The following is a 12,316-nucleotide window of genomic DNA, read 5'->3' on the forward strand; positions in this document are numbered from 1 at the left end:
TCTAGATTGATCAAATAACGAAACAGAATTTCCAGACAATTCTTTATTTTGCAGCCCTATATATACAAAGAACAACTTGTTCTAATCTTGGTTAAATAAATAGTTATTTACACCTGTAGTAGGAGACACAACAGTCAAAGTCGAAGGGTTTCTTGAAAGTCAGTTGGTTCCCGGACTCCGAACTCGTGGGCGTAGTCCAACAGTCTCCTGCAATTCGTTCCTTCTCTCCCTCTAAAAAAAATCTCCGCACTTTATTTCGGCGACAATCTCCGCCTCTTAATTTACATTGGTCATTTGAGCTCTCTTTCGGCCAATCAGGGTTCAGCAATATGCTCCCTCAGTGGCGCCAGTGGGTCGTGGGAACATCCTTTCACAAAGAGAAACATCTAGCATCCAGATGTTTGGACACCCCTATCTTTTTGAAGGTGTTATCAATACCTCTTGGACGAGGAATTCCACATGTGGTCTTTCATTGTATTAGCTAATGAACAGATGCGAGACCACCCAGGTGAAAAGATCCACCATCTGGCTATCTCGAGGGGTTTAGTAAGTAACAGCGACGACACAGCTGGCTGTAAATGTCTTATCAGTACTGGGAAACGGGGAATGGTACACTACACATTCTATACTTCGTATACATGAATGTAAAAAGTTATGCTTTCATTTTTCAATACTATTGCAATGCGGAATACAATGATGATGTCAGTAAAATTGCAAGTTTTCATAAGTCAGTATTGTTGACTTTTATTAAAATTAGAATATTAAAAAAATAAATAATTCTGACATTTAGAAAAATTATTCACAATAGAAAAAATTATTATTCAAAATAATAATAATTATTATTATTATTATTTTAAAAACTTTATTTAAAAAACTATTTTTAAGTCTAAAAAATATCGTAAATACCTATTAATCAACAATTAATGAACCTATTAAATAAAATTTAAGTGTGGTAGAATGAAAATCATTATGATTCGTGCAGTGGAAGCAAGAAGACGCATGTTTTCGTGAACATTTCTTTAATGACCACATTTCACACAAAACAAACACAAACACGAAAGACAAGACACAACATTAAAGAGCGCACATCTCTTACAAAACAACATCGCATCTCATTATAATAACAAACGCAATGCACTGTGGGATGCGTACCTAATCGAGCAGTGCCATCTATTATCCAAAAGAGAAGATAGAGTAATATAACTGGTACATAAGTATTTTTCAAATAAATATGATAAAAATCTAATAAAAATGAGAAGAAGAAATGGTGTGAATAGAACAGAATTCATTCATAAAGAATGGATTTCAAAAACATTTTTCGAAATCATTCAGTAAGGAAAAAAAGAAAGAGAGGGCTCGGAAGTGGGGGAGGGGGAGAGAATCAAATAAATTTAAAAAAATATAATGGTGCATTCATATCATAAACTTATTTATAGTTTTTAAAACTAATTATAAATATGACATCACCAGAAATCCAGAAAGGCTGTTAATAAAATTTTTAATTTTATATAGACTGAAAAAGACGAAAATATATGAAAGGCTAAATAAAAAATCAACGTCTCTGATTTTCAAATTCTAAAAATTAATTTTTTTTGTCCAATTATCTATTTTTTTATTCTGCTTTTGATGAAAATAATTACCGTCATGATGATGAAAAGATAATATCCACATGCTTATTTTTCTATTCATATATACGAATTAATTTGATTAAATATGAAAGTTAACGGCCCATTCGAATACCTATTTTTATAACTTTAATCGATTCAGGAGATTTTAATTTAATCTGAATCTTTAAAATGAATGAAGTCGAAAACTACTTTTAGTTTTATGCCTTTCTATCAATTGTGTGAATTAACATTTCCCCCCTTCAATTTGCTTTAATGGCATACAACTGAGAATAATTTGAATTTTTAAAAGACATTCTATGATCTAATGAATCTGAAAAGATTTTAAGAAGATTTCTTAAGGGAATTAAGATATTCTTATCACAGATTTTTGAAATTTAATCAGGAAAGAAAAAAAATGTAATTACGAATTCTCAAAAAAAAAAGAAAAAAAAATAAGAATTTAGATTCGGTTTAAATTATAAATGATATAAAATTACTTTTGTTATAAAATTGCATTTGAAGATATTTTTGGTAGTTAAAATGTCTTTTTACAAACAACTGTTACATAAGTAATTTTAAATCACTAAAATTGTTATTTTAATAGCTCACTTCCAGTATCATTAAATACTCGTTGCAACAATTATTTAGAATGATTGATTGATCTTTTATGCAGTTTTATTCAAAAACTGGTAGACCTAACTGAATTCAATTTTTCCACATAAGTTCTTCTACCTAACATTAAGTTCTGAACGGCGACAATTATAGTCACAAACTTGCATCTATGAATTATATAAAGATCATGGTGAGACCAGTTATTGCTCAGTTTGCTCAACACACAACTGAGTTCGCATTCTTATCTCGAAAGAGGTACAAGACACAAGGAAAAAAAACCCTGCAAAATTAGAAATCGTCTTTGATTTAACGAGATAAGAAGTCTTCAATGCAATGAAGTAGAAACATATAAAGCACGAATTTATTTGGCAACGGTTTTTTAAACTTATGACGCAAAAACTCACGAAAACAGGAGAATAAATAGGAAGAGAATTCCAGATGTGCATTGCACCTGGTGGAGAACATTTTAACACTAAGTTTAAGGTTTGCCTGTAGATGGCGCTATAACCGATGACACCGAGTATGTGATAATAGTTGTCATTCTTAAGATAATATAAATAGAAAGTCTTTAGTGATCACCCTGTATAATTTATTATAAAATGAATATCATTTGTGTAATTTAAAAAAAAATATTGTTGTAGATGTAATTATAGTTTTAAAAATATACAGATTTGTATATTGCATACATGATCAAGAAAATATAATTGCACAAAACCATCTGATATATATATATATATATATATATATATATATATATATATATATATATATATTGTTACAAACCTGTAATTTTGCTTCCCAGCAAGACGAATAGTGTCATCCTAAGAAAGACCGTTGTACGATCTGTCTTGTGTGTGCTGAGCGGGTGCCGTGTCAATGAACTCAGAGGTTGGCGATTAACTTGGCGATCATTTGGCGACTTGGCGTTGAATTTGGCGAGTTTGGCGACTAAATGTATACTACTGGAAAGTTCGAGAACTTTCACGATCCATCCACTAAGACCCGAGATACAGCCAGGTACGCCCTGATTGGTCTGAAGATTCTAGCCCCGCCTCCCGGAACTATAAAAGATGGGCAATCTGAAGCTGAAGAAGTCGTCGTGTGGATCGTCAGAAGACGTGAGTGAGAGGAGTCGGAGTCGCCGACGAGTAAAAGACTAGAGGATTAGCAAGCAAGCAAGTTGCTGAACTATTAGAGATTAAATGCATTACGATTGATCGACGGTATTTTGCTGTATAGAAAAAATTTTGTAACAATATATATATATATATATATATATATATATATATATATATATATATATATATATATATATATATATATATATATATATATTATTGCTTCTATCCAACCGGCCAGCACCTCAGATAGGAGGATGGGAAACTTCCGGCATAGTGGTTTGTTCTCGTCACCCGGGTAGGCACAGAAATGGTGTAGGGTCGACTACCACCTATCAATGATGGGATGTGCTTCACTGGGGAAGTTTGCAACATGACCAATGATTGCCCATAGAACTCAATCTTAATTCTCACCAATGCTGTAGTGGCGGTCCGGTCATTCAGATTTTATCCGTGTGCCTCTGGGGAAAGTGTCCTCCTGCATAAAATGATGGACATATTGCAAAACCGTGAAAGGATCTGAGTGTCAGATTTGAAATTTTCAGAGTCCTGAAGTGGCAATTCTTTTCTTTAAAGTATTGAAAAGAAAACCGAATATACATGTTGGGCGGGGAGAAAGCAAAGACCAATAGACAGCCAATCCTCTTCCGGATTTAGTTAAAAACTTAATATATATCTGCATTTTAGATGCTAAACTAGTGCACCAAATTTTATTCATCTAGCTCTTTACATCTTCTACGTATCGGACAGCTAAGCACGTAGATTTTCTTTGAATGGCTTTCCTTCCATATTTGATAGAAATCTAAAATGGTGATCTAAAGACCGGAAACTGTTTTCATTCACGTACCTCCAAACATTTTGAAGTTTTCGTTTTCACAGACAGAAAAATGAATCGAGAAATAGAAATAATTTCAATATCTTGTTTCTCACGTTTAGAATATTTTTAAAAGTGGAGACTCATCAAAATCTGGAGATCAATTTTTTTTGACAGTTAAAATACTTTCTCTTTTCATACTTCAAGTACTTGAAGATGAAAAAAAGAAGCAGTACGAAGCAGCATTATATTCTATGTATCTACAAAAAATGAGCATTGGCAAGCAGCCCGATATAAATCCTACCCTTGAATGAATAGCATTCATTTAATATATTGTTACGGAACATCAATTCCACTATGTCCGTAAAGTCACCGGGTTAGCTTGTAGTGGGTGTATGGTATGAAAACAATCAACAGGCCTCAATAACGATTGACAACTTTTATTAACACGAAGGACACGAGTACACAGACTGCTTATATACAGCCAAGACGACCAGATGCAACACACTTGAGACCACCGGCCTTTTATAGTTCGCGAGAGGCGGGCAGAGAAGTTTCAGGACCAATCAGGCGTATCTCGATTCCTATTGAATAAATTGCTAAATTCTGGAAGTTTTCAGTAATATCTATTTTGTGGCCAAAGTCGTCGCCAAGCTCTGAGATTTCACTGACGTGGCACCCGAAATATTAATGATTGCTATTTATTCATACGAAACTCTTGTCGTTAAGCCCATCGGTAATTATGGTTCATAATAAAATTTATAATGATTATTTTATAGTAGATTGATTATTGTTTGAAAAAAAAGTTCGACATAACAGTTACTTATGCCAATAGAAATTTATAAAGTTACTTAATTAATTTTAGAAATCGGTCAATACATGTACGGAGAATACATGTCATTTCCTAGATATGCTTAATTTTTAAACAAATTATTCTAATTACAAGCAATATGCATGTATCTGATATATAAAACACAAAGAATTATTATTTTTAATTACATTATTATTTAAAACTCTCATTCGTTTATTCTTTTGGCATAATTATAAAACAAAATAACTCTTCTGTAAAGTATAATAAATGTTTTAATTTGTTCATACATAAATTCTTTTCAAAACATAGTTATTCTCGGAAATTAAAACAAAGCTTTATATTATCTTCTCATTTCAAAAACATTTTCATGAATTTTAAACAATTTGCAACTGACTTTTCTTTTCTTTATTACAGAATATTTGTGCGTAAAAATTGTTTGCCGAGCATTTTGACGCGAATTTCCTAAATGAATTACAATAGAAATTTTTCTTTTGTTTATTTATTTTGCACATATAGATGGCATTGTCATGGTAATGACATAAAATATCGTCTGATCATTTGTTGAAAATTATGTGTCTCGATGAGGTAGCATTTTCAAACAAACAAGTCCTTTCTTAAAAATAATCTCTAATTAAACACGATTGAAACAATTGGATTAAATAATTTAAATCATAATTAAATCTTAAATATATGTCATTTTATTGTTTATCAAGAAATAGCAGAAAAGCCAATGCTTATTCTTTACAATATGTGATAGTTTATTTGTATTTTTGTAGCTTTTTGCTAGATTATAAATTTTCCGGTTAAAACTTCACTATGTGTAAAAATTAAAAAATGAAAGCGAATGTATGTCTATTTGTTTATCTGTTGGCGTTCTACGCATACAAAGCATCCAATACGATATCTCATATTCGGCAGATGGGGCATGCAATATACAATGTTTGTTTAAAACTTTTAAACATTGCAACCCACTTTTTAGAAACCGAATCTATAGCAACCCAGTTTATTGACCTTTTCCAGAGACAAACCTATTTTTTTCCGAGAAATATGTTTGTTCCAGAAAGTGAATCATATGTTCATAAGTCAGAAAATGAAAAAAAAAAAATATATTATTAAACTCTTTATAAACAATATTTATTATATATGGATTGATGAAGATTTTAAATCCGCATAACATTTTTACAGATTGTAGACAGATGAATATGCATTTCGATCTTGTGGAGACGTAACAAAAATTGACTTGTGATCGATATTTTGGGAGCCTTTATTCTGGCTAAGTTTAAAAGAACAGAAATAACGTTTAATCTAGAGTTATTAAATTTGTCACATTTATGTATTGGAGATTGGAATTTGCATCTGGATACGAATTTTTCGATTGATTTATTAAAAATTATATCAAATTTTTCTGGTTTTCTTTAATAAGGTACAAGAAATATTATCTCATAAAATTATTTTTAGACAGCTTTAAATGAGATAATATGTATTCTTCAATGACACCAAATGAATTGTCGTCCATTTCTCCACTCTCTCTGATTGGTAACATTTTTTTTAAAGTTACGCATATTTTTGTAAGGAATTTTTTTTATCGTTGCGAGGATTTATATCGCTGCCAATTTTGTTTCTAATGCGAATGTTTTTTTTTTGTTTTTCCAACATTATTTAACGATAAGCACTGATCATCCCCCCCCCCCCTTCAACGGGGAAATAGTAATACATTCTACTTTCAATGTTATTACATGCGTTTTTCCATACAATCTCTGTCAATATTAAAAAAGAATGTGTGTATGTGTATCGGCATTTTTACGTCAGACCATTTCACGTAGAAATGCCAGACCGGTATATGATTTCAGGCTAAAAATGTGTTCATTGATGAGATTTTTTGAAACTTTTAATAGGAGTTTTAATTAATTAAAAAATAAAGCAAAATGTTTTCTTTTTTCTTCTAAAACTTCCAAAAATATTTTCAGCAGAAAAATTACTTTTACATCATCTTAAAATTCAGAAAGTTATGTGTTTAATGTTATCAACTTACTGCATTAAAATATTTTAATTAATTGAAAACTATTTTAAACATTTTTTACGATGTTTCATTTTTCATGTAAAACTCAAAAAACCAATAGCTACTAACATTTTATTCTGGCTTTTTTTTTCATCGTTGAATATTAAAGTGGTATGACGATTCGACATACTTTTCCATGCTGAGTAGATTTCAATACAAGCACTGTTTGTTTTTTTTTTGTAAAAAATTTGAATTTTCATTTTATTTACAATAAATATTTAATTCAAAATCACGCTGTGGTAAAAAATACATAAGGTGCGCCCATTTTTAAATACTGATTTTTTTCTGTGATATAAATAGTTGTATGAAGTTTTAAGCATAGATTTAGGAAAATACATAGCACTATCACCATAATGATGAGGTTACTAAAGTAATATGAATTATATGTTTATAAAAATTTGAAATTTAAAAACATTTTTCTGAAGAAGCCAACGAGAACAAGCTATACAACATGTTTCATTGTATTTTTCAGCAGACATTAATCTTAATTCTAACTGGAAGACCAGAGGGTCGTCAGTGGCTGATTATTTAAAATAAATATACTTTATTTGAAAAACGAAGTAAATGTTTACAAAATATCTTAAAAGTCTCGACGTAGATATTTTCTGTAGTATATCATAATTGTATACTAAGTAAAGCGAGTGGACTGTTAAATAATTAAAATATGCTGTCAACTCTGCAACCCTTTCTCAACCAAATGCATTAACCAATCATTGCAATGTTCGAGAAATGAAAATAGAATTTTTGTAAACATCTTAGTCAGAGACGTAATCCCTTTTTCTTAAACTCGTGTTTCCAAGATAAAGTTTTACGTCACCCAGCGACGTTTTTCTCTTTTGGAAACAATTGGAGGAATGTTAAGATCTTTATGAAGCAATTCTTTCAAACTTGTGACAAGGATTAAGGTTTCCATTATAAATTTCTGAGCGACTTGGAGCAGAATGATTATTAAGCCGTGCCGAAGAGTGAATTCAGCTTTTTTGAATGTCAAGCGCACGAAACACGACCCCAGATGAAGTGGTTGAAACTTTTAGGTAAATTTTATTTTGTGGGATGCTATCGATTCACAAGAGAAGATTGATTGAGTAGGAGGAGTAAACAATGCGAGCCGACACCAATGAATGTTAATAATATAAATTTACACTAGTAATTATATGAAATATTCTATGAAATGATACTAAGAATATAAATTCACACTAGTAATTATATGAAATATTCTATGAAATGATACTAAGAATATAAATTCACACTAGTAATTATATGAAATATTCTATGAAATGATACTAAGAATATAAATTCACACTAGTAATTATATGAAATATTCTATGAAATGATACTAAGAATATAAATTCACACTAGTAATTATATGAAATATTCTATGAAATGATACTAGGAATATAAATTCACACTAGTAATTATATGAAATATTCTATGAAATGATACTAGGAATATAAATTCACACTAGTAATTATATGAAATATTCTATGAAATGATACTAGGAATATAAATTCACACTAGTAATTATATGAAATATTCTATGAAATGATACTAGGAATATAAATTCACACTAGTAATTATATGAAATATTCTATGAAATGATACTAGGAATATAAATTCACACTAGTAATTATATGAAATATTCTATGAAATGATACTAGGAATATAAATTCACACTAGTAATTATATGAAATATTCTATGAAATGATACTAGGAATATAAATTCACACTAGTAATTATATGAAATATTCTATGAAATGATACTAGGAATATAAATTCACACTAGTAATTATATGAAATATTCTATGAAATGATACTAGGAATATAAATTCACACTAGTAATTATATGAAATATTCTATGAAATGATACTAGGAATATAAATTCACACTAGTAATTATATGAAATATTCTATGAAATGATACTAATAATATAAATTCACACTAGTAATTATATGAAATATTCTATGAAATGATACTAAGAATATAAATTCACACTAGTAATTATATGAAATATTCTATGAAATGATACTAAGAATATAAATTCACACTAGTAATTATATGAAATATTCTATGAAATGATACTAATAATATAAATTCACACTAGTAATTATATGAAATATTCTATGAAATGATACTAATAATATAAATTCACACTAGTAATTATATGAAATATTCTATGAAATGATACTAATAATATAAATTCACACTAGTAATTATATGAAATATTCTATGAAATGATACTAATAATATAAATTCACATTATTAAAACATGAGATATTTTATCTATCGTTGTTAATATATATTAAATCCATTAAATTGTGAATTACACTGTGCATATATAAATTCGAATCAAATACTAAGCAAATGCATGATGGGCATCTTTTTAATATTCTTAGGAGACTTCCCTGTCCTCTAAATACACAAGAACGAGCGCCTTTTACAAACAAAGCATTCACCACGGGTATTCAGTCAATCACATTTAATGGAAATGGTAAGAAATTGATAATGATATCCAGGATACTCGGAGTAGCTTCTTAGAATTTTTAACGGCATTTGCTGCCATTCAGTATTGATAGAGTTAAGTTTGTTTTATTAATATTAATTGATAAACCAATTGGAAATCTTTTTAAGTTTAAAAATATGGCTAGACAATTCCATTAATCTATTATTTATTTGAAATTAAATATTCAAATAAAAGAATAAATCTCAAATTCTTCGTTAATTCTTTGCACTCGAGAAATGACTCATGGTCACTAATTGAACTTGACCGAAAAAGTTTCTAGAACTAATTATATAATATTACCTTTGAACCTAATTGTCTCACCTTTGTATCTGAAGATTTGTCATTGCGCAGAATCAATTTAAAAGACTAAATATTAGGGATTGAAATTGGAAAATTTGAAGATGTTTCAAAAATAAATATGTAGATGCCCTCTTATTCAAATGCTAAGTTAATATTTTTAAAGATGTTCTTCCAAATCGAATGACATTTTTTCCACGAATTTATTTGTTGTGCATTTCGAGCAACAACAGATGTCCAGATAGTTTTCTTTTTTGACTGACAGCACCAGAATTACGTATTATGTCTTACTTATATTTTATTATTTGTTTATTTCCTGTACTTCACTGTTCCAACTCTATCCATTCAAATGGAGGGGGGGGGGGGCTCTGAAAACGGAGATGCTTGTGATGAAATTTAAATGTGTTGTATGTGCTCCTGAATGAAAATAGATTTGTAGTGGTCACATATTCCAATTTTTTTTATATTTAATTATCGTGAGAAAACATAATGTGCTTTTTTAAAGCTACAATGTACACGAGCAGAAAATAAGCGATTTATTGCTTTAGAGACATCAATTTTTCACTTTTAGGGTTATCCATACACGATACGACGCTGCTTCTACAATAAACGTGAGGACTCGGCACACAGCAGTTCAGCACTCGCTTGAGTTCCACACAATACTGGACTTTACCGCCGTTGCTTCGTTATCCTCTCGACGACTCGTTGCTTGTCTACGACTCCGACTACGATTCACTGAAACTTGAGACTGTTGTCCTTTTATAGTTCCCGGGTGATGGGCCGAAAACCTTCTGGGCCAATTAGGTGTATCTCAGTTCCTATTGGACGGAACGTTAAAATTCTGGAGTTCGCCAAACTCTGAGAACACTGACGCGGCACCCGATCAGCACCCACATGGCTGATCGTAATACGGCTTTCCAGTGATTCAACTAACCGTGCTCGGAAGCAACTTTACAGGTTTGTAATTATATATATAAATTAATTAATTAATATATATATATATATATATATATATATATATATATATATATATATATATATATATATATATATTAATTTTCAATTTTCCTAGCTGGCAAAAAAAAAAAAATGTCTTGGTGCTTTAACAATTTTGGGATGGGAAAAAAGCAAACACACAAACACATCGTTTTTCCAAATGTTGGCGATTGCACAATGCAATAGTCATGTGATGATTCTAAACCATATTAAAACGGATTTTCACAAAAAAAAAAAAAAAAAAAAGGAAGAAAAGAAAAAAAAAAAAAAAAAGAAATCTGGCCTCGAGAAAAAGTTTTAAAGATGGAAGGGGGGGGGGGAACCATCGTTTTCTGCGTAATTTGATAGTTACGTGATTGTTCTAAACCGGTTTAAACTGGTTTTTCACGAAAAAATTATGATGTCAAGAAAAAATTTTTTGATTCTGTAGATTATCAAAAACCATCGCTTTCCTAAATGTTGTTGATTGCAAATATCAGTCATGTGAGAACATGGAGTTTTTCTGTCGGATTGATACCACGTGAATTAAAAATAATGTTTTAAGATGATAAGTTGCTACAGTAGATTTCAATTTTTTTTCTTTTAATCTATTTAGCTTGGTATTTTCCGCTGATTTCTTACAGATTTTTTAATTTTAAGAACAGCTTTCATTTCGATTTTAAAAAATAATAACCTCTAGTAAAAATCTTTCAGTGAGATTATATATATAGTAATACTATACAACTCATAATTACATTAGTCACTGAATAATGCGCATTTCCAGGAATTGTTTCTTTTGAATGATAAAAATAATATTAAAAATTGTCTGGAAAGCTTTTAACAAGATTAATTTTAACTATAACTATTCATACTATTATTTGGTGAGGTTGATTCTTATCACTACTTTAAAATTATTAGATAATGACATGCATCCAACCACCTCAATTTTTAAAAGCAAGAAAATTATTTATTTATACCGGAGAAAACTAATCACATTTGCATTTTGCAACAAATAAAAATTTGCTACCATTAGTTAAATTTTCTGAATGAATAATCAAAGAAAAAATATGTTTGCATAAGTTGAATGCAAAAAAATAAATATATTTATTATTATTATCTGATACTTCTCACTTCGGGGAATGGAGTATACTTTTATTGTCATAGTTTATTTGCTCTCCAAGGCACAAACAACAACAGTAGAATCTGAAAGAATTAAAAAGAAAAGAAAAGTGGAAGAACATTGGATTTAAAAGTGATTTATAATGATATAGAAAGTCTCCTGGCCATTTAGCCGCGCTCTAGGTAAGGTCGTTTTTAAAATCATAAATCAAATTTTCATCGCAATATTAAAGGTCCGCTGTTTCTCTCCACTAGGGACATTACTGATGAAAGCAGAGAGTGATAAATGGTAAGAGCTGTGCTGCGCTGATGCATAGAATAAATTAATAACTCCGTTGAAAATTTTAAAAATATGGTGATATCCAAGTAGTTCGAGTTCGCTACGTAGCTGATTTTTACTTAAG

This window comes from Argiope bruennichi, chromosome 7 (genome assembly GCF_947563725.1).
Source record: "Argiope bruennichi chromosome 7, qqArgBrue1.1, whole genome shotgun sequence".
Lineage (NCBI taxonomy): Eukaryota > Metazoa > Arthropoda > Arachnida > Araneae > Araneidae > Argiope > Argiope bruennichi.